Genomic DNA, 23579 nt, shown 5'->3' with positions numbered 1-23579 from the left:
GCATCCGGCTCTCTGCTCGGCAGGGAGCCTGCTTCCTCCTCTCTTTCTCTCTGCCTGCCTCTCTGCCTGCCTGTCATCTCTCTCTGTCAAATAAATAAATAAAATCTTTAAAAAAAAATTTGCTGTATTTCATTGCCTTTGACACTTTGAAAAGCATGTGAATCCTTTCTGCCTCGTCTCTGTTCTGCCCCAGTACCCTGACAGCATCCCGTCACAGCATTTATCTCACGGGTATGTTTGCTTCTCACACCAAACTCTAAGCCTCTTGGAGATTGGAGTTGGATTCTGTTTTTTATGGTATCCTCAGTGACTAGCTTTGTGCCTGGGGATAAAATTAAATTAACACATGACTAAAATGTTTACAAAACAAAGCATTTTTTTTTTTCTGAGAACTGATCACTGGAGGCATTTGCCTACTGGAGATCTCCAAAGCTGTTTTTGTATAAATAAAAGCATTAGAGACCTTCCATAATAAATTTCAGAAAAGACACTCTTCCCTTTTTAAAAATTTATCTTCCCATGGAGGGTCATTGAGTACAAAAATGGTTATTGAGTGTAGGATCAATTTGGAATATGTTAAACTATAAATAACCAGAAACCTAACAGTAGCTTAAGCAGTAAGGACTTGATTTGTCTCACATAGTAGAAAGTAGGCATCCCATGGCTGACCTGCTGGCTCAGTGATGTCACCATAGACGGAGGCGCCTTCTGTTCTTCCATTCGTCCTTGTAGGTCTTGTACCCGGGCTTTCAGTAGGTGCATGTTGCGGCTCCTGGCATTGGCCCCACATTTCAGGCAAGAAGAAAGGGAAGAGTGGTAGAGGCTGTTGGGACATGCCAGGAGACTCTGGCTCCTTTAAAACCCTTTCCTACGAGACTTCCGAGTGACTTTTACGTACATTTCATTTGCCAGAAAAAGCTGCAAGGGAGCCTGGTAAGATAAGTACTTAGCTTCTCAGCAACTGTAGGAAGGCGAAGAATAAGTAGATTGTGGATCATTTTCAGAAATGAATTCCAGAAACTAAGTCTTCCCTTAAATGTTTGCTTCTTTCTAAATAACTCTTCTGGAGCACTGTTAAACTGTAGGGCGAGACTCAGTAGAGTTTTGTAAACATCAGTCTAGTCAGTGGCTACCAGAATTAAAAAAGAATGAAACAGTAAAATAGAAAAGAATAGAAAATATCAGGGTGTGTCTTACTCCGTTACGGCAAGTATTTTGTGAAACACCGGGTCACTATGTAAGGTATTTCTTACCTGTACATTCCAATAAAAAAACCTGGAAATCTGTTGTTCTGGAGAGTTGTCGATTTCACAGTATTTATTTATTATTATTATAAGCAGCTGGGGAATATATGAGAAAATGTGTGCATAAATACTCATAAGACAGGAAGAAAGCTGTCTGTGCTATAAAAGGTACCAATAAAGTGCTGTGGAGGGATGCCTAGGTGGCTCAGTTGGTTGGACGACTGCCTTCGGCTCAAGTCGTGATCCCGGAGTCCCGGGATCGAGTCCCGCATCGGGCTCCCAGCTCCACGGGGAGTCTGCTTCTCCCTCTGACCTCTTCCTTGCTCATGCTCTCTCTCACTGTCTCTCTCTCAAATAAATAAATAAATAAATAAATAAATATCAATCTTTTTAAAAAAAAGTGCTGTGGAAGGCCAGTGGAATTCAGTTTATAATAATTCGAACAGGTGTAAGGGATGTGAGTAGAGTTTCAGAAAGATCTTTGAATGAAGGGAGTGGCCTTTGAACTGAGACTTGAGTCTTTTTTATCTGCCCCTGTAATGCACTGGGCTTTGGTCCTACCTTCGTCAGAGCTGATTGTGCTCATTTTAGAACCTGCACTTCCACACAACCAAATATTTTAGAGTTATGAAAATTTTAAGAATATGTTTATTTCACTCTGGAACTATTAATTTTGCCTTTTTCTTTTCTTTCTTTCTTTTTTTTTTTTTTTAGATTTTATTTATTAGAGAGAGAGAGAGCATAAGAGTGGGGATGGGTCAGAGGGAGAAGCAGACACCACATTGAGCAGAGAGCCCGATGCTGGACTTGATCCTGGGACTCCAGGATCATGACCTGAGCTGAAGGCAGTCGCCAACTGCCAACTAACCAACTGAGCCACACAGCTGCCCTAATTTTGCTTTTTTCAAAAATAACTGCCTTTTCTAAATCCCTGAATATCAGGGTGACTTTTGGACAAGTCATCCTTACTTCCAGGTCTCAGGTAATACTTGGCTGTTCTTATCTTACTGGAAAAATATGATCATATATGTGCTCCTTTATTTTTCCAGTAATAACTTTGTTATTATGGAAATAGAAGATTGGTATTGCTAATAAAATAAAGCAAAACTTGTTCAAAAAATCAAAGTGCTCCTAGAGTCAGAGCGTCTTAAGTGTTGGAAGATGCTTCAGAGATAGGGGGCCCAGCCTCACCTGATTTCTACTGAAGAATTGGATGTTCAAACACAAAGGAATGAAGCCTAAGCCAGGAACCCAGCCTGGATCAGTGTCTTCTCAGGCCATTGCTGTTTTTATTACCTCCAGCTAGTAATGTTAAGAAGGATGAGAAGGTAAGAGGCCAGGAGAATGCGATTCCAGGCCTCTCTATTCTTGCTAGATACAAGCTGATTTCACACCTTGAAAATGATTTGGTAATAATGTCATCAGAGCTAGCAGAGTTCATTGTTTTCATCCCACTGTTCTGTTCCTCTGGTCAGCATTCTCTGGGTTCCACAGTCATTAGAATTCTGAGGTTACTGCCGAGGATACAGTGACCCATTTTCAGAATCAAAAAGATCAGCTCATCTGTCTCCTTGCCAGTCAGTGTTAGGTGTTTGCTGCTCCTTGTTTTCTTCTGCCTCTGCTCTTGAATAATTGCTTCGATCAGCAAGCTTAGTCATCTTCTCTGTGTGGTGCAGAAGATGATAAGAAGTTATACCAGTCCTATCCAGGGAGAAATAATAAATTTTCTTTCTCATGTGCATATATAGATCTTTTATATTTCCTTGAATCATAGGACTCCTGTTCTTTGACTCAGAAACATAGCAGTTATATTCTGGTTTCATAATAGTATGGGGAAAAGGAACTTCTATAAGAAAAAAATTAAAATTTTATCTTGAGTCTAGACATGGCAAATTAGACCCTTTACACAATCAACATACATATTATTGTCTTCATTCTATGGGGGTAGACATTCTTGTCTTCATTTTACAAGAAATAAATAACAGAGCTGTAATTCAATCCCATATCCTTCTCATCCCACTTTGTACGGCACTGTGGTGATCGTATAGGATTAGAAAAGAATCTGTGCTTAATAGTAGATTTCTTTATTTCTTTATTTCTTTTTTTTAAAAGATTTTATTTATTTATTTGACAGATTACAAGTAGGCAGAGAGGCAGGCAGAGAGAGATGGAGAAGCAGACTCCCTGCTGAACAGAGAGCCCGATGTGGGACTCGATCCCAGGACTCTGGGATCATGACCTGAGGCTTTAACCCACTGAGCCACCCAGGCATCCAATAGTAGATTTCTTAAAAGCACTGAATATTCACAGTTTCAGTTCTCATCAAGTCTGTCAAACCTCTGCCCACTATCTTTTTAAACTTCTTATTATAAATAAATGTATGCAATTTAAAAATATGTGGCAGACAGAAACACTAATGTGAAAAGAAATATGCACCCCATGTTCATCACAACACCATTTATATAACCAGGGTAAAGAAATAAGGTAAATGTCTATTGATGGATAAGCAGATAAAGAAATTGTGGTTTACATCCACTATGGAATATTAATGAATTGTAAAAGAAAATAAAATCTTGCCATTTACAACATGGGTGGGCCTCAAGAGTATTACACTAAGTGCAATAAGTTAGACAGGGCAAGACAAGTACCATAATACTATATGTTCTCCCTTATATGTGGAATCTTAAAAAAAAAAAAAGGCAAGCTCATAGATAAAGAGAACAGAATGGTGGTTGTCAGAGGCAAGGGGTGGGAGAAATGGCTGAACTGGGTTTTTGTTGTTTAAATATATTGAATAAAAAGTACTTTTAAAAATTGCTTCACTAGGGGAAAAAAAAGATGTAAGGTCAAGTCAGCATGGGAGCTTTTCGGAAAGATTTTCCTCTATGATAAGGCAGTGAGCCTTAGGACTAGAAGATCCTTTTTATCACTACACCTTCCTTCCTGTTTGGGAAATGCGTTTGTGAGGAAGGATGAGATGCTTGGAGTGGCAGCCATTTTGTGACAAGGCTTCTTCCCCAATATGCTGGGGATGGGGGCAAGGAAGCACAGAAAGAGTCTGAGTTCTCCATGACATTGCTGAACTCTAAACCAATTCTGAAAACCAAAGACTTTTTGTTATGTAGGAAATGAAATGTGTTTATTGTTTAATCCTCTGTTAGTTGAGTATTCTTTTACCTGTAGCCCAGATCATCTTAAGTAATATGGCTTCTTTTCTGTAATGATACCTCTCAGAGAGATGTCCATCCCCAGAGTGTAACATTTTAAAAGATGTTATTTTTACTATGGGCAAAGTATCTAGTGTGCCAGAGTGACTCAGTCGGTAAAGCGTCCAACTCTTGGTTTCAGTTCAAGTCATGATGTCATGGGCTGTGGGATCGAGCCCCGTGGTGGGCTCCACTTTCAGCAGGGAGTCTGCTTGAAGGTCCTCTCCCTCTGCCCCTCTCCGACTTGCTCTTGCCCATGCACAAGTGTGCTCTCTCTCTCAAATAAATCAATAAAAATAAATCTTTTTAAAAAAATGGGCAAAGAGGGGCACCTGGGTGGCTCAGTGGGTTAAAGCCTCTATCTTCGGCTCAGGTCATGATCTCAGGGTCCTGGGATTGAGTCCCACATCGGGCTCCCTGCTCAGCGGGGAGCCTGCTTCCTCCTCTCTCTCTCTCTCTCTGCCTGCCTGCTTGTGATCTCTGTCAAATAAATACATTTTTTTAAAAAAATCTTAAAAAAAAAAAGAAAGAAAAAATGGGCAAAGAGAGCTGTTATTTAGAAACCTCTTTAACCTAGAATGATGTCTTTACCTCTAAGAGTTCCACGAAGTATTAAATTATTATGTTTGATTGCACCCAGAGTCATATGGTCCGTGACATATGCCATCTCTGCATTTGCACACCAGTTTAATGCTTATGATTTCCAGTCACAGACAGTGTTGCAGAATGGCACTTTGAGCCTCTTTCTTCTTTGGTTGTCCGTCATCTCTACCCCTATACCAAGTAGGACTGGTTTATTTGCCTGGTGAGTACAGAGTTTAAAAAAATTTTTTTAAGTGCCATAGTATGTCTTTGGCTCTTTCCAATGGAGTGGATTTTTAATTTTTAAAATTGCTTTTCCATAAAAATAGCAATACTTTATGAATATTGAAACTATCATTTATTTCTATCCAGCTGACAGATTATCATCATTAATGACAGCCATTATGATACATCAACCATAGACTAGTCTTCAGCTGAATCACAAGGAACTGCAGAGATCATCCAGCCCACCCTCTTTATTTTGTACAATCCAGACTATCCCTTTTCCTGTCCTGTATGTTTCTCAGTTCTTTCATTTGCTCATTCTTTACTTTATTCTTTTGTTCATCCCTTCTTTCCTTCCTTTATCCAGAATGCTTACTGAGTATCTGTCACATGCTATGCACTAGTTGGATCCTGAGGATACAGTGATGAATATTTTTTGACTTCAGTGTGCCTATAAATCTGTGGGAAGAAATAGAATCACATGTTGCTAACTGTGATACAATTTAAAAAGTGGAATAATGGAGCTATAATTATGGAAGTTTTGAGAACTCATTAGTTCATTCTGACTAAGCATTTTCATCCATTTCAGGAGTGATTAGGAAATTTGGGGTTTATTTTTGTTTTTATTCACAGATACTTAGAATGTTTAAAGTAGAAAAAGATCAGAAGCAGCAGGTTACTTAATATCAACAGGGAAGTAATATAAGAAGAGTGCAGTCATTTCTCAATCAAGTTCTTTTGTATAGTGACAGTCGTATGTCCATAATCAGAGAATGAGGTCAATCTGTATTGTACATTGAATTATTTTTTATTCAGCTCCACAAAATACTCTCTATATGGGCCATTCATTGAGAGATGAAAATAGATTTTCAAAACATGGGGAACATAGCCAGGATTTATTAAGTTCCTGCCATATGGCCAGAAGTGTGTTAAGATTCGTCACTGTCACCATTACGGTAGCTAACATTTATTGAGAGTGCTCTCTGTGCCATTCACTGTAGGAGGCAACTCACATGCTTCGTCTCATCTAATTCTCACAAAAACTGTACATGGTGTGGTGGTCACGATGATATCCTCATTGTACAGATAAGGAAACTGAGGCCTGCAGGTTGTGTAACCGGCCCATGACATGACCCTCCAGCTCCTGAGTGGCAGAGTTAGGACTCTCTCTCAGAGCCCATGTGTAGAAGAGCTGACAACACTGACTCTTTGGCCCTCCATTTTGTTTGTGCCTTCACCTGAGCCCCCTTGGGGCTTCATGTCGCAGGCCCAGTGGAAGTTAACGAATGCCCTGACCGGAATAAAGAAAGGCTTGTTTTGATTGTGCACAGAAGGCCCCACTTTAGCTAAGTAGTAGAGATGGCTGGTACACCTTTAGAGAAATACCCTGTGACCTCACCACCATGCCCCTTGCTCCATTATAGCTGTGGGTTAAGGAGTGGCCCGGGCAGAGCCTGGGGCAGAGAATGGCTGCATAGTGCCCGGATCGTCCAGCCCCTTGAGTCCTCTGGCGGTCAGTTACCCTGAATGGAATTGTAAACAGTATGGAGTGGCTCGCCTCGGTTTTCCGTCCCAAAGTGCTTTCTCAGTCCAGAAGGTACTTTACTGACCCTCCTCTACCTTCTGACACCGTGTTCTTAACAACTTTTCTGGATAAAAGAAGTGAAAGATGGGGATCTATACTTTAGGAAAGCTTATGCATTTTAATCACATGGTAAAATTTTAAGCAGTGATGTGAAACTGTATATAGTCCAATTCCACTCTCGGTCTTTTTCTTCCACATGACATCCTTTCCCTAAGCTGATCTCATGCAGACCCCTGATTCTTTTTTTTTTTTTTTTTTTTTAAGATTTTATTTATTTGACAGGCAGAGATCACAAGCAGGCAGAGAGGCAGGCAGAGAGAGAGGAAGAAGCAGGCTCCCCGCTGAGCAGACAGCCCAATGCGGGGCTCGATCCCAGGACCCCGGGATAATGACCTGAGCCAAAGGCAGCAGCTTTAACCCACTGAGCCACCCAGGCGCCCCCAGTCCCCTGATTCTAATCCCCATCTCTCAGATGGTGACGCCTAAAACTGTATCAGTGAGCCCCACCTTTCTTATGACTCCAAACTGCTTTTCCACCTCTGTCGGATGTATGCATACCGTTGTCCTGTAGATATTCCATGCACGGGGTGTCTAAAGAGAAACTTAGGAGCTGCTCATCTGTGTCTGCTCACCCTGTTTCAAAATTCATTAATGGCTCACCATGGAGGCCCTTCTTGGAAGTACAGGCATCCAGGGTTGCTGAGGTTCGGAGCTTATTTCAAGCTATTGCTTTTTGTTTCTGTAGCACTTTGTAAGTTTCTCTGTGATCTCACTGGTCACATTTTCTCGTGTATTTGTTTATATTTATCAATCCATTGACTAGCAGAGACTTTGTTCCTTTGGTTTGGTCTGTGAGGCCCAGCCACCACCACCAAGCACACTGCTAGACACACAGCAAACATTTACCGGTGTTTGCCATTCAAGGAATGGTCACATAATATTAAAATTGAAAGTTAACCACAAATAGGCTAGGACAACATAATTTATTTTCTAAGGAGTCATCAAATTATTCTGTATTAGTAAACAGTCGATCAGATAGTTTTAGAAAATCTTAGCCTTTTTCACATGAATTCACACAATATGAGTTGTTAAATCTCAATATAATTTCTCTGCTTAAAAATCTTGAGCAGCTGTGTTACCTACTAACCAAGTATACTTTACAATCTGATGAGAAAGCTCTGTTTAGGATTTCACTCTGAAAGATTCTAAAATCTGATGTAAAAAACAAGATAGATAATATGTCATTGTAACTAGGGGAATGGTTATAAATGAGCCATGGTTCAGTAGCATTAATGCCAGAAATTCACAGTTTGGTCTCTTTTCCTATTTCTTTTGTGAATGACCATTATCTGTTTGATTAGTGTTGTCTTGTCCTTTTTTTTTTTTTTTTAAGATTTTATTTATTTATTTGACAGAGAGAGAGAGAGATCACAAGTAGGCAGAGCAGCAGGCGGTGGGGGGGTTGGCGGAGGGGAGCAGGCCCCCTGCCGAGCAGAAAGCCTGATGCGGGGCTCGATCCCAGGACCTGAGCCGAAGTCAGAGGCTTAACCCACTGAGCCACCCAGGTGCCCGTCCTGTCCTTTCTAAAACATGTTTGATTTCTAAAACATGTGAATATAACAAATTAATAGAGATTTGTTTGTTCCTGCATTTGATAGCTAGAACCCAGCACCAGTCAGCACTACTGGCTCTGATACTTATTCTCAGGGTCTTGGATTTTTTTTTTTTTTTTTTAAAGATTCTGTCCATCCATCTGACAGACAGAGATCACAGGTAGGCAGAGAGGCAGGCAGAGAGAGAGAGGAGGAAGCAGGTTCCCCGCAGAGCAGAGATCCCGATGCGGGGCTCGATCCCAGGACCCTGGCATCACGACCCGAGCTGAAGGCAGAGGCCTTAACCCACCGAGCCACCCAGGCGCCCCAGGGTCTTGGATTTTTTAATGCTAAGTGCTAATGCTAACTGCTAAATGGAGTTAACCGCAGAACAGAAGACTATCAAAGACAGTGGTGCATCTGGTGCATTTAACCTGGGATTCATCACTTTTTAACACCCCCTCCTCTATGCGACATAATTATTTTTTGTTAATAAGTATTTAATATCAGGAAGAATCATTATTTTCTACATAGTAATTATAATATCAGTAAGTCACTCTTTCACTGAACAATTACTAGATTGATATTTATTTATTGACATATATTTAGTTTACTGATATATATCTAGTTTTGAAAAAAGTTATAAACAGTAATAAATTCTGATTTAAAAGATACTATTCATATCCATTAAAATAATTTCTGTGTAAGATAAAATCTGCATTTACCAAACAAAAATACCTCACCTGGTAGTTCTCCATGTGCAAGTTAAAAACTTCAAATAGGGGGGCGCCTGGGTGGCTCAGTGGGTTAAAAGCCTCTGCCTTCGGCTCAGGTCATGATCCCAGCGTCCTGGGATCGAGCCACGCATCGGGCTCTCTGCTCTGTGTAGAGCCTGCTTTCTCTTCTCTCTGCCTTCCTCCCTGCATGCTTGTGATCTCTCTTTCAAATAAATAAATAAAATCTTAAAAAAAAAAAAGAAAAAAAAACTTCAAATGGTCACATACGTGACAGAAAGGAAACAACTAAAATTCGGCTTCTTCACTTTACGATCATCAGACTATCATTGCTTATTTGAATGTGCTCTTAAGTTAGGCAGGAATGTGTAGAATGGTGGGCTCCACCAACTGTGAAGGCACGAGCAATTTTGAACCATTACAAACTTCCTCTGAGAAATGAATCTGTGTGGCTGAATCTGCTTCCACACGGATATAGGCGGGTGTTCTCCAAACTCATTCCACGTGGGGTAAGTGGTTAGTAGAGACGCAGATTTTAAAATGGACTAATTTGAAGCTTATATGTATATTATTAAAATTCAGCAGTGACCACAGTAATTGTTTGGAATTTAGACGAACAAAAGATTTTTGTGGAGGGGAATATTCGATCAGTGACGTTGTTTTGAATTGCCAGTGCATGATGATAATAAATAGCGGACTGAGTTTTAGTCGGTCCATCCATGTTTCTGTATTCTCTTCAGATATCACATCCCCTTGTTTTCTGTACCTGGAGCCAACTACTCCCACGGCCCCGCTCTTGAGATCTACTGACCAGTCTTGAGTTATTGTTTTGATTTCCTACTGATGCTAACCTACCCTGAAAACATGCCTTGTACCGTCTGCCGAGGTGGAACCTGAACCCTGTCTAGGATCGGGTCGTGTCCCAGCACCTCCGGTGTCTTGCACCGCCTTCCCTTCCAGCTTTTGCTCCCATCCCCCGCAGCTTCCGCGCTCCCACCAGATCTTCGCTGTCAGAGAAAGAGGCAGGAGGTTGGCCCTCTTTGTTATGTCCCAGCTTTATTATCTTTCAAAATCTCAACAGTTACTGGTGAATCAACTTCCTTGGTATTTTCCAGCCCTGCTTATGATGATGTGACCTTATATTCACAGATGAGTATCAGGGATGTACTGCCAGAGGACAAAATACACTGCCAGATAAATTGGTTCACTAAAGGACAGCTGGGGTGACATCTTGCTGTTTGGCATCTTGGTATCTTTTTTTGTCAATTCATCCTGAAGGAACGTAATGTCTCCTCAAACTGTTATAAGCATAGATTTGTCACAAACAAATGCCACAACCATTAAAATTTAGGAAATCTGGAGTGGTATTAAAGTATTTAATAGCTGTAAGTAAGACAGTGTTCACATGAAATTTTCAGTGACAGTGGAATGGGAGTCAAATTTTCTTTTAATATGATAGACTGATGAATACTGATATTAATGGCTGACATTTGTTGAATGCTTACTATATGTGAGGCACTGTTCTTTTTTTTATTAAAAAAATTTTTTTTAATATGTTACTCACCATACAGTACATCATGTGTTTTTGCTGTAGCGTTCCATGATTCATCATTTGCATATAATACCCGGTGCTCCATGCAATACGTGCCCTCCTTAATATCCATGGCCAGGCTTGAGGCACTGCTCTAAGTCCTTCATAGGTACTCTGAGGCAGGTGCTCTTCTTATATTCCCATTTTATAGATGAGGAAACTGAGAGGTCAGGCAGTTTTCTCTGTATCGCACAGCCAATAGGTGGCAGAGCTAGGGACTCCAGTGTGGGCGATCTGATTCCAGAGACCACACCGTTAATCACTACATTCTTTTTTTTTTTTTTTTAAGATTTTATTTATTTATTTGAGAGAGAGAGACAGTGAGAGAGAGCACTAGCGAGGAGAAGGTCAGAGAGCAAAGCAGACTCCCCATGGAGCTGGGAGCCTGATGTGGGACTCGATCCCGGGACTCCAGGATCACGCCCTGAGCCGGAGGCAGTCGTCCAACCAACTGAGCCACCCAGGCGTCCCTAATCACTACATTCTTGGTGATACTTAAAAGTACCCTTGGGTATCACCGAATTCTAGAGACACCAGAAACTAGCAGGTATTCAGTAAATGGTTACTGAAACAAAATCAGTTATTCATAGATCTAGAAGCTGGGCAACCATACACCTTAACTGACCACAATTTTTTCATACCTATTATTAATAGGGCCTCCTTACTTAAAAAAAAAAACAAAAAGAAAGAAGTTCTTGGGGCGCCTGGGTGCCTCATTGGGTTAAAGCCTCTGCCTTCAGCTCAGATCATGATCCCAGAGTCCTGGGATTGAAACCCACATTGGGCTCTCTGCTCAGCGGGGAGCCTGCTTCCCTTCCTCTCTCTCTCTGCCTGCCTCTCTGCCTACTTGTGATCTCTGTCTGTTAGATGAATAAATAAAATCTTTAAAAAAAAATTCTTTAATTATGGAAATTTCTAAACATACACAGCAGTAGAGAGGGTAGTAAAATAAACACTTGTGAATTCATCATCCAGGCTGGACAGTTTATCAACATATAACCAGTCTTGTTTGCTCTGTATCCCCTTGCCCCACCACAGGCTTTAATACTTGAAAGCAAACTCCAGACTTCATACTATTTTATTCATAAATTCTTCAGTGTGTATCTTATTAAAAAGGACTCTTTAAAAAATATAATCTCAATCATGTCACACCTCAAAATTAAAAATAACCTCTAATATCTATTGAGTGTTTAAATTTTCCCATTTAATAAATGTATTGTTAGGGTTGGTTTGTTTGAGTCTCAATCTAAGGTTATTACATTGCATTTAGTTGCTATGTTTCTTAAGTCTTTTAATCTGTGAACATTCCTTTTCTTCCCTCTTTCCTCTTACCATTTGTTGAGGAAACATTTGTCCTGTAGAATTTTCTGCATCATCTCATCCTACCTTCGGGTGAGGAAGAGTTGCTTTTCATTTCTCTAAAGCTTAGGAAGGGACAGTAGAACAATTGTGGACTGAGATATCCCTAAGTGGAACCACTGGCCACGGGGGAGCAGAAAGGGACAAGAACCAGCTTGACAGTCCTAGTGTGCTGTGTGGGGACCTACTTTTGTGCGGTGATCCTTTCATCTTTTATGTTCATCTGATAATAAATAGTCATATAAATCAGAGGAGTACCTTCTGAATCTTCAAATAATTATCAGTGATGCTGAATGTATATTAAATGATATGTTCTACTTCTTTGAAAACTGGTAAGTTCACATATGTTTGAAAAAGTTAATTCCCATTAACCACAATATCATTTATTTTTTATTTTTAAAAGATTTTATTTATTTATTTGACAGACAGAGATCACAAGTAGGCAGAGAGGCAGGGAGGGGAGGGGAGCAGGTTCCCAGCTGAGTAAAGAGCCCAATGCGGGGCTTGATCCCAGATCGTGACCTGAGCCAAAGGCAGAGGCTTTAACCCACTGAGCCACCCAGGTGCCCCATCCATGATATCATTTAATTAGAATATCCAATGCTACATTCATTCTTAAAATGTGGTTCAGGAAATGAAAGCTGCGGTAGTAAGGAATTTGTCGGGTGATAACTTTGAGACCATGTGAGTATCTTACTCCCAGTGGTTTTTTTTGTTTGTTTGTTTTTACATCCATTGATGATCCTAAATCACGTGTTATATGGGGATAGCAAAATGGTGATTTTTCTAATTTTATTGCATCTTCTACATTATTAGTTGGCATTCTTCTGCAAAGAAAAGCTTTTCGTTTTTCTCCCTTGTCTTTTATTTGCTCTCTCATTATATACCTCTTTTTCTCTTATTGTTTTGTTCTCATGGACTTTACATTTTTAGAATTTATGATATATTACTCTCATATTTCTCTTTGAGGTTCATATTGCACAAATTTGATCAGTGGAAACCTTTCAAACCTGTTCCTGTTGACGCTTAACATGATGCTTTAGTCTTTGGTAATTCCTTGTTTACTAGCCCAACAAGATGTCCCAGGGTTACTTTACTATCCCTATCCCTGCCCCAGACTAAGACTCAGCCATTTATTTAATTCCCATTGCTGTTGTGGGGAGTGGTATTTTAACAATCAAGATTTGGGACTAGGTGTATGCAAATACTTTCTTCCATGCCCTTTTGGACATGGCCCCGAGTCTTCAGCTGAGGGTGGGGGAGGATATGTGGCCTTTAAACCCTACTAAGAGAATCCCTTATTCTCTCCCAGGTCCCTTAAAATTGTTCACAGTAGACTCACATGTGGGAAGAAATCAGCCTATGTACTTGTGGGTAGAAAGGGGAAAATCAGGCCACCTAACCTTTATTAGACACCTACTGCATGCCAGCCTTCTAGGCTAGTAGCTCGGGTTGTGAAGGTAGGAAAGACACAGACCCAGCCTCCAACGGGCTGCTTCTTTACCAAGTGTGAAAAATCTGAATTCTCGCCCTAGAAAAAATACTCTTCCACGGGATATTTTTACATAGAATTTTATGGGGTTCTTGTACTTCTAAAGTTCAGTTGTCACGATGAAACCCCACTAAAGATCCCAGTTGTGTTCCAACTCTGCTCCCCTATGCGTAAGGGAGCTTGGATCAATGAAGGTTTAGGTGACTTCCTTAAGGTTACACACTAGCAGAAACAAGACAAGAGCCTAGGGTTTGTTTTTTTTTAAGCAGGCTCCTCACCGAGTAGAGAGCCCAATGCGGGGCTTGATCCCAGGACCCTGGGACCATGACCTGAGCTGAAGGCAGAGGCCTTAACCCACTGAGCCACCCAGGTGCCCCAAGAGCCTAGGGTGTTTTTGTTTTTTTTTTTAAGATTATTTATTTATTTATTTGACAGACAGAGATCACAAGTAGGCAGAGAGACAGGCAGAGAGAGAGAGAGAGAGAGAGAGAGAGAGAGGAAAGCAGGCTCTCCGCTCAGCAGAGAGCCCGATGCGGGACTCGATCCCAGGACCCTGGGATCATGACCTGAGCCGAAGGCAGCGGCTTAACCCACTGAGCCACCCAGGTGCCCCGAGCCTAGGGTTTTTTGTTTGTTTTTTATTCTCACGAAAAATAACTACCCCCCATTTTTAATCTCAGTGTAAGTTCTGTAATGTAGTGAGAAAAGGACCTTCAAATAAAAAGAATGGTCTTATGGAGTGAAAAGAGGAGGAATAAATTTTTATTTTAAGAATAAACGTTCATTAGAAGCAGGGCACCTGAATTTTCCAGTTTAAGAAGAAAAGAATTCTGTTATTGAAATCTTTTTTCTCAAATTCCCTTGTTTCACTTCTTCCACCCCCGATATTTAATATGAAAAGTGACTGATACTTTTGGAGGCAGAGGCTACACACGGCATTTTGGGAAGTGAATGAACTGTGGTATTTTTCTACCTATGAACCAGAGCTTTCCCTGTTGTAGAGCATATGTTACCTTACAGTCTGTTAAGATAGGTATCTGGGTGTATGTGGCTGGCTTTATTAAATACTGGTTATTCGTCATGGATTGCCTTTTATTAGTATGTCTCTGTTGTCCATTAGCCATATGTAGCTCTTTAGTTTTATTAATGTAGAGTTCTCTGTAAAAACCCTCTTACTCGGTATACCATTGTGACCTTCAATCTGGTAAGCCTCATTAAATCTCGGCTTTGCTCCAGAGAGCCAAAGCAAGCTCCAAGGCAGCACATATTGAAGCTGTCTGTAGGCTTTGTTTGCACAATGGGACACTTCTATTATGCTGTCCTTGGTATCACAATGGATGGAAGAGGGAAATGTTACTGTCTTTTCTCCAGTATTTTCTTGTAGTTGAAGAGATTGATTGAGACACAGGCAGGCACTAGAATTTGAGCAAAATAAAATGGGAGTTGTCACTGTGTCCCATCTTATCAATTTTTCCTAGTGAGTGTATAGGGGTGGTGTGGTATGGCACAGAGGGGCTGGAAGTTAAACAATGCAGGAAAAATACAGGCTGCTTAAACTGTAGGCAAACGGAATAATTTTAATCCAAACGCGCTAGACTGAGGGTCTATAAAATAATAGATGACTTTAAATTTATTGTTTTTCGTGGAGTATAAAGTAGTCTGCAAAGCATGACCTACAGACCACTGAGAACATGATTGCAGAGCTTTTATCAGGATGAAACAGGGTTCCTGTTTCTCTTTGTGTGTAAAGGAATCCTTAGTCACTGCTGATTCTGGAATTCTTTAGTCTGGTGCTTAATTAATTTGTTTGCTAGGCAGATCCTTCATGCCATCAGTATATGCTTCTTAACAAGGGTGATCTGGTCATTTTCTGTGGTTTCGAGATGCGCCCAAACTAAAAAGGCAATTAGGAACGTGTTTCAGTGTTTATTATTATGAAATAGATGAATAAATAATAGTTCAAATAAGGTATAAAAATATTCCTTAAGTTTCTGTACCTCCATGAAATGTTCTCTTCTACATTTTTTTAAAAAAATGAAAGGCTCTACTCTGTGATCACTGGAGAGGAGTTAAATACACATTAAAATAAATAATAGATTTGGCTATAGTGACTGTCATTGTTTGAGTCAACAAGAAAAAATATTTGTGAGGTAAAATATTTTAACTGGTATTTATTCAATAGCCAAGAAAATATGTCAAAAATAGTTATTTTAGGAATCTGTTGAAAGTTAACAATACTAATTATTCTGTTTATAAAACTTCTTGTTATGTTCATCACAAGTGTTATTGGCTCGATTCTGAGGAAACAAAGGTCAAGCATTAGAACTGTGTCTGAGCTGGCTTTTTGTTGTTTGGATTTAGATGTTGAGGTGGAGGAAGAGGTGGAGGGAAAATGGGCGGGGGCTGGAGTCTGTGAGGATTTACTGCTACTTTACAGTTTTTTAGGCTTGTAAGACAAACTGCACTAACTCCTTCCTACCTGGTGTGCTGCACCTCGGGGCTACTGCCACCAGGGGATGTTGGTGCCTAGGAATGGCTGCATGGTCCAAACTGCAAGGCATCTCAGTGATTCATTAGTTCGAGAAGCATTTATTCAACTTAGTATGCATCAGGCACTGTGCTGTACACCAGGGATACAAAGATGAATAAGGCACAAAATCAGTAAAGTGATAAAGTTAGGCATCCAGTTCTACAGAAGGACAAAAACAAAGCTAACCTTATTTGATGGAAGATGTCCTGAAAGGAACTTCTCTGTGAACTATGTACTTGAGGGGTGACTAGGACTTTGGTTAAAGTAAAGATAGTCTTGCCGGTAAGTGATTCTAAGAGAACATAATGTACATAAGTAATATGTAACTAAACAAGTTACATTTTCCTGTAAAACTGCAATCATATATTCAAATAAAGAAGCCATGAATCCTTATTACTAAAAATAATTTAATATAGAACATATAGGAATATTATTTGGAGCAAGATTTAAAAGAATATAAATGTTTTAGTATAAAAGAATATAAATATAAATTCTTAACCTAATTTTGTTTTAAACCACCTTAAAATTACTGTAAATCTTTAAAATCAAAATCCAGCGGCACCAGGGTGGCTCAGTTGTTAAGCAGTTGCCTTCGGCTCAGATCATGATCCCAGGGTCCTGGGATTGAGCCCCCGCATTGGGTTCCCTGCTCAGCCAGAGCCTGCTTCTCCCTCACCCATTCCCCCTGCTTTGTTCCCTCTCTGGCTGTATCATTCTTTGTCAAATAAATAAGTAAAATCTTAAAAAAAAAAAAATCAAAATCCAATGGATCCTCCCTTCCCCACCTCTTTTTGTCTATTTGTCTACTTTTGTGTATCTTATAATCTGTCAGAATTAAAGACTTCCAGGGAGCTCAGAATTAAAAAAAAAAAAAAAAAAAAAAGACTTCATTCTGTTTAATTTCTCACCTGCTAGCTGGTTAGTGCATAATGGACAATAATTGCATAGTTGTTTTCTCTTCCTGTGCCTGAGACAAAACTGGCTTTCTGCCAACTCCACTTTCATTTTACCCCCTGAAGCTGCTTTTGCCAGGGCACTGTCTCCTTGTTCCTAAATCCAGGGGATGCCTCAAACACCTCAGAGTCCACAGCTTGAAAAAATTATGTCAGTTCTCTGCTTAAAACCATTCCATTTTCTTACTGCTTTTAGGATGGAGTTTAGAATCTGTAAATGGCCACATTTGACCCCATTCTTGCCTCCAGCCTTGTCTCTTACTGTATTTCTCCACTGCTGTCAACATCCCAAATAACTGATTTTCTTTTAGTTCTTTGAATGAACCATGATGCTTTCCCTCGCCTCTGGGAACTGCTGTCCCTGTGTGTTTCTTCCTCTACCCCTCCACCGACCAACTCTTATTCAGCCTTTAGGCCTGACTGGAGACCTGTGTTTTCTTTTTAAAGAAACAAAACCCCAATCAAGTCCTAAAAAACCCATCCACTTCCTTCAATCTGATTTTTAGTATCTCTTGTCTAAATAGTCATTCTTCTATGTCAGGACTACTCTGAAACCCCCAACTGCTGTTTCTTACTTTTGCCTCTCTGCATAATCCATTCCCCACACAGTCACAAGTATGAGATCTTAAAAGTATAAATCAGATTGTGTTGCTTTTATTTAAACCCTTCAGTGGCTTAGTGTATCATTCAGCTCAGGTGGTCAGGCATTTGACCACTTTGCAGTTGCAAATCCCACTCTCATTCTTGTTTACCACACTCAGTTATAAAGTGGGCATCCAGGTGATCCGGAATGTGTTTATATACTTTGTAAGGAATGTTACTAAAACAAAAATACGAAAATTCTTGGGACGCCTGGGTGGCTCAGTTGGTTAAGCAGCTGCCTTCGGCTCAGGTCATGATCCCAGCGTCCTGGGATCGAGTCCCACATCGGGCTCCTTGCTCGGCAGGGAGCCTGCTTCTCTCTCTGCCTGCCTCTCTGCCTGCCTGTGCTCACTCTCTCTCCCTCTCTCTCTGACAAATAAATAAATAAAATCTTTAAAAAAAAAAAACAAAACGAAAATTCTTAAAGACTGTGCTCCAACTTTTGAGGCACCTTTCATCTTTAAGAAACACTAATTCAAGGGGCGCCTCGGTCGGTTCAGTCAGTTAAGTGTCTGACTCGGTTTCCGCTCAGATCATGGTCTCAGGGTCATGGGATAAAGCCCCATTTTGGGCTCTGCGCTTGGCGTACAGTCTGCTGGAGATTATCTCCTTCTCTCTCTCTTTTTGCTCCTTCCTCTGCTCTCTCTCTAAAATAAATAAATAAAATCTTTTAAAAAAGAGGGCACCTGGGTGGCTCAGTGGGTTAAACCACTGCCTTCGGCTCAGGTCATGATCTTAGGGTCCTGGGATCAAGTCCCGCATCGGGCTCTCTGCTCAGCAGGGAGCCTGCTTCCTCCTCTCTCTCTGCCTGCCTCTCCGTCTACTTGTGATCTCTCTCTGTCAAGTAAATAAATAAAATCTTAAAAGAAAAAAAAACAAAAACAAAACATTAATCCAAGCCTTTCCCTGGAAAGTCTTTTCTGGCATCTTTGTGTATCGCCCTCCCCCGGCCCTCCCTTGTGATGAAGCTCTTTTCTGTGCTGTTTTCCTTAGGACTTATCATTTGTTGGGTAACTGTCTTTAAGCTCCTTGAGGTGTTCTAGATGATAGTAATGAAGAATGTGTCTATGAATTTAGTTACAGTTTAAAATATAATTTAAAAATTAGAAATAGTAGTAATCATATGTATTTGGAACATGGCAGTATCTTTACGTGAAATGCAGTATGGTGTTCAGACAAAGTTTGGTGCTTATACAAATTTACTGGAATCCTTGGAATAACTCTGTTTCCCACAAATGTGGAACTACTGCCCTAGGGAACTAGCTTAACTATGGACTTTCTAGACAGACCAGTCATGCAAGGGTATGCAGTTTGTGGTAATTAACACCTTCCAGAAGCTTCAATAAAATGGTTGTAATAAATGTTCTGTTAGATGTGTAACAACTGTGGGATGCCCTTTTCCTGGCCTTTAGCGATGACAGCAATTTTAGGGGCTCTTTTAAAGAACTGGGACATATTCAAAAACTACTCAGGAGAGTCTTAACAGGTTTGATTTTGCAACCCTGATCTGTTGATGGGTTGTCCTATTCTGAAGATCAGATTCAACATGGATGTTTGAAAGTAGTTCAAGTAGATTGTAACTTGTGGGATTTGCCCTCTTTCCTGAGCATCCCCATTTATCTACCACTTTAAGTCCTATTTTCTTTTCTTCCAGACTCAGCTCATCCATGAAACACCCCTCTTACCCTTCTCTGTTCTGACTGGCTATACCACAGACTCTCACACTTCCTCACGGTCCACTTTCTCTTGTTCTCTAGTAACTTCTCTATCACTCAGTCATACTTACTACACACTGTATTATTTCAGTATTAATCACTCCTACTATCGGGCTTCTAGAGAACAGAAATTTTTCACCCAAAGAACCTGGTCTAAGACTGGACAATCATTAGTCACTTACTAAATACATATTTATTAGGCACTCACTGTACTTTATTTTTCTTCCTTCCCTTTCTAATCAATTAGCTAATAAGTCTAAATGTGAGCATCTAAAATAAATGTATGCTGTAGTGCTACTGAGCTACTGAAGGAAAGTCAAGGGACCGCTACGAGGCCGAGATGCACCAGTTGGCATTGGCTCTGGATAGCAGAGAGCTCGAATGTCTGACCCATTTTGCAAGAGCAAACACAGCAGAAAGCTACTGGAGGTCTGATTGCCCTTGGAGCTTGCACTCTTGCTGAGTCACTGTTTCAGAACTCTGTTAGCTTGACTGGATTCTATTTCCAAGACTTCCTTATATCTCCAATGTGAAAGCCTGTTTTACATTAGAAAGTGATCATTTAGAAACAAGAGCAATCAGTGATGATGCAAATTAGATTTTTACTCTATGTATTGAGTATACGAAAAAGATTAGTAATTTGTAGGTGTGAAAACTTCAAAGGACAAAGTGTGGATAAAGGAAAAATTTTCGTCATTTTACTGTTATCTTCAAAAACAAGTACATATTTGTTGATGTTTTGATTTTAGTTATTCTGAAACTAAATAAGATGATACTCTAATTTTAATAAAATTCATCTTCCACATCTCACTCTCCTCCTGTCAGTCAATTAGTCAGCAAACAGATATTGATTAGGTGTAGATATAAATTTGTAAGAGAAAATGTAATTCAATTCAACAAATAATCGTGGAGAATTTATTTTGTGTCAAGTTCCCTGCCAGTGGAAGAGATAGAGTGTTACTAAGAGCCGACTCCCTATCTCTTGGAATTTACAATCTGCCTAAAAACAAGCAGTAAACAATTTCAAAGGTGATCCAGGTTAAAGGCACATAAAAATTAAACTGAACTGATACAAAAGAAATATTTGACATAGCCCCTTCTTTTAAAGAGCTTGTAATTTAAGTGTCAAAATAGATATATAAACATTCTGGAATGACAAGCAGAATAAATATTGTAGAAGTAATAGTACTTTGGGGCAAATGCTAGAAAATGATAAATTGAGGCCCAGAGAATTATGGAAGGCTCCATGAATAGGAAGGCACTCTGGAAAGGTAGATATTTTGACAGTCACAAAAAGGAAGGTAAGGCATTTTGGATGTTGGTGCTAGTAGTTAGTTAGTCATGCCCATCATCTAATCCTACCGATGATGGAGATTAAAATATATTATCAACTATATTGCTGATCAAGCTGGATTGAGAAGTGTGGCTAGGACCCAGGGCCAAAATGGGGACTACAGCCTTTCTCCCTTCTCCTTGGTTGCAAGTGTCTACTTTGGTGGAGGCATAACAGCTGGAAAACTGCATGCCGCCTTCAAGAGGAGGATGTCCTCTGCTGGTGGGCAAGCAGCTCCGTCCAGAGAAGCTAGTCAGAAGCTGGCTCAGGCCAGAACACTGAACTTCTTCCCAGTCATATTGTTTATCTTTTGGGGGGAGGAAGTATAAGTAAAGAAAACGGGCAATTGTAATGATAAATTGCATGATACAAACTGAAACTTCTTCAGAGATCAAAGATCATGGGAAGAGGAAGGATGTCAGCAGGTCCTAGAGTGGTCAGGGAAGGCCGATTGCCTGGTGAGGGTAGAACCTGAGCTGTATCTGTGATTCAGATGGAAAGAATAGAATCACACCGTTTTTTCTGTAAGTACGTCAGTAGAAAACGGGCTGAATTACATGTTTTTTTTTTTTTTGCTTAAAGCCATGGGGCAACTCAGGCAGTTTCTTGGAACAGTGCATCATTTGGCAAAGACAGACAGATGGACTTTGGGAGTTGCAAAGCATTTCCTCATAAGAGGATACCCAGGTAGCATAAAAAGCAACAAGGAAATGCCAAATGTCCATCTTCAGTGCTCCCTCCACCCCCTAACCCCCCGGTTAGTGTTGACCAAGTATCTGCTTTATTTCCTGACCCTTTCACCTCAACCTATATTTTTTGGTAGAGGAAAAGAGGTATCTTATTTTAAATAGTATTTCATGGGTATGCCCCAGTGGCTCAGTGGGTTAAGTGTCCAACTCTTGGTTTCACCTCAGGTTGTGAGATCGAGCCCCACCTTGGGCTTTACACTGGGCATGGAGCCTGCTTGAGATTCTCTCTCTCCTTCTGCCCCTCCTGTCCTCTCTCCCCCCTGCTCACTTGCTCTCTCTCTCTCAAAATAAAATAATATAGTATTTCAAGGATAGATGTCAACACCATGAAGCCAGAGCTCCTATCATCCTTTAAAAAGGTATTATTGAGTGGGTTGGGAATGAGGAAATAGAAAATTACAGGTTGAAGGGATAGTGAACAGTTGAATGCTCAAGGTGCCTCTAAACATTTTTATTGAAATAAAATTGGTGAAATTTGATGAGATTTGTCAGATGAATACACTTGAAATTTCCCTCTACACACTGCCTTAGCATCTCTCAAATGTTGATATGTCATGTTTTCATTTTTATTCAGTTCAAAACATTTTCTGACTTCGTGGCTGATTTGTTCTTTGTCTCAGAGGTTATTTAAAACGTATTTTTTAGTTTTCAGTTATTTGGATATTCCAAATATCTTTTTCCTATTAATACCTAATTAATTTTACTGTGGTTAGAAAACATGCTTTGTATGATTTCAGTGCTTTTAAATTTATTTGACCTGGTTTTTGTGGTCACTTGAGTGTAATACATTTTTCAATCATTTAGTCAATAGACCCAACTAGGCCCAATAAACAAGGTTAATTTGTTGATAATGTTGTGTGTTTTCTGTTGTCTTATTGATTTTCTGTCTACTTGTTCTATTAATTATTGGAAGACATATTGAAGTCTCTGATTCTAATTATAAATTTGTCTGTTTCTCCTTTCACTTTTATTAGTTTTTCCTCACTAGATTTCTCACTAGCATCACTTTTCTTCTACCTAAAGAACTTCTTTCAGAATTTCTTGTAGTGTTTTATTGCTGGTGATGAATTTCATTTCACCTTTGGTTTTGAAAGCAAATTCTAAGTTAGTGAGTTAGTGGTTTTTTTTTTCCTTTCAGGTTTTACAAATATACTGCTGTTTTCCGACCTCAACTGAAATCTGTCATTCTTATCTTTATTGTTCTGCATATATTGTATCTTTTTTCTCTGTCTCTTTAAAGATTTTCTTCTTTTCCACTTGTTTTTCAATAATTTGATTTTGTTATACCAAGGTATGGTTTTCTTTGTATTTCTCATGCCTGAGGATTTGTTTAGCAAAATTGGGAAAAATTTCAGCCATTATTTCTCTCTCTCTTTTTTTTTTTGCCATTATTTCTTCAAATAATTTTTCTCTCTTCTCGCCTTTATATTCTCCTCTGAAACTCCATTTATACTTATGTTAGGCCACTTGATATTGTCCCACAGCTTAGTCAGTTCATTTCCTTCATTTCAGTAATTTTGTAGTCTTTCATTTTGGAGACTTTTTATTACAGTGCCTTCACTTTATTCATTTTTTTCTTCTATACTCTCTCATCTGCTGTTATTCCCACCAAGAGTGTTTTTTATCTTTATAAGGTTGATTTGGTCTTCTTTGTATCTTCTCTTTCTTTCCTTATTATGCTCATGCTTTCCTTTACCTTTTGGAACATATGGAGCATATTTTGTGTCTGCTCAGGTTCAAATTAACAGAGTCTCAGGTTGTTAGCTGTTTTAACACTTCTGTCTACTGTCTTTTATCCATAATTTGTGGGTCTATTTCTATTGGTTGCTTTTTCTTCTCATTATTGGTCATGGTTTTTGCTTATTTATATATCTAGAAATTTTTATTGGATGCCGGACATTGTGAGTTTTATGTTATATGGTGCTGGATTTTTCTTTTTTTAATTCCTTGAAACAGTTTTTGATTTTGTACTAAGATGTAGTACCTGGAGACAAGTTGAGCTTATGAGAAAGTTGATGTGTTTAAGCTTTTCTCTTGATCTTGTTAA

This window comes from Neovison vison, chromosome 11, assembly GCF_020171115.1.
Source record: "Neovison vison isolate M4711 chromosome 11, ASM_NN_V1, whole genome shotgun sequence".
NCBI lineage: Eukaryota > Metazoa > Chordata > Mammalia > Carnivora > Mustelidae > Neogale > Neogale vison.
Note: the sequence above shows the minus strand (reverse complement) of the source record.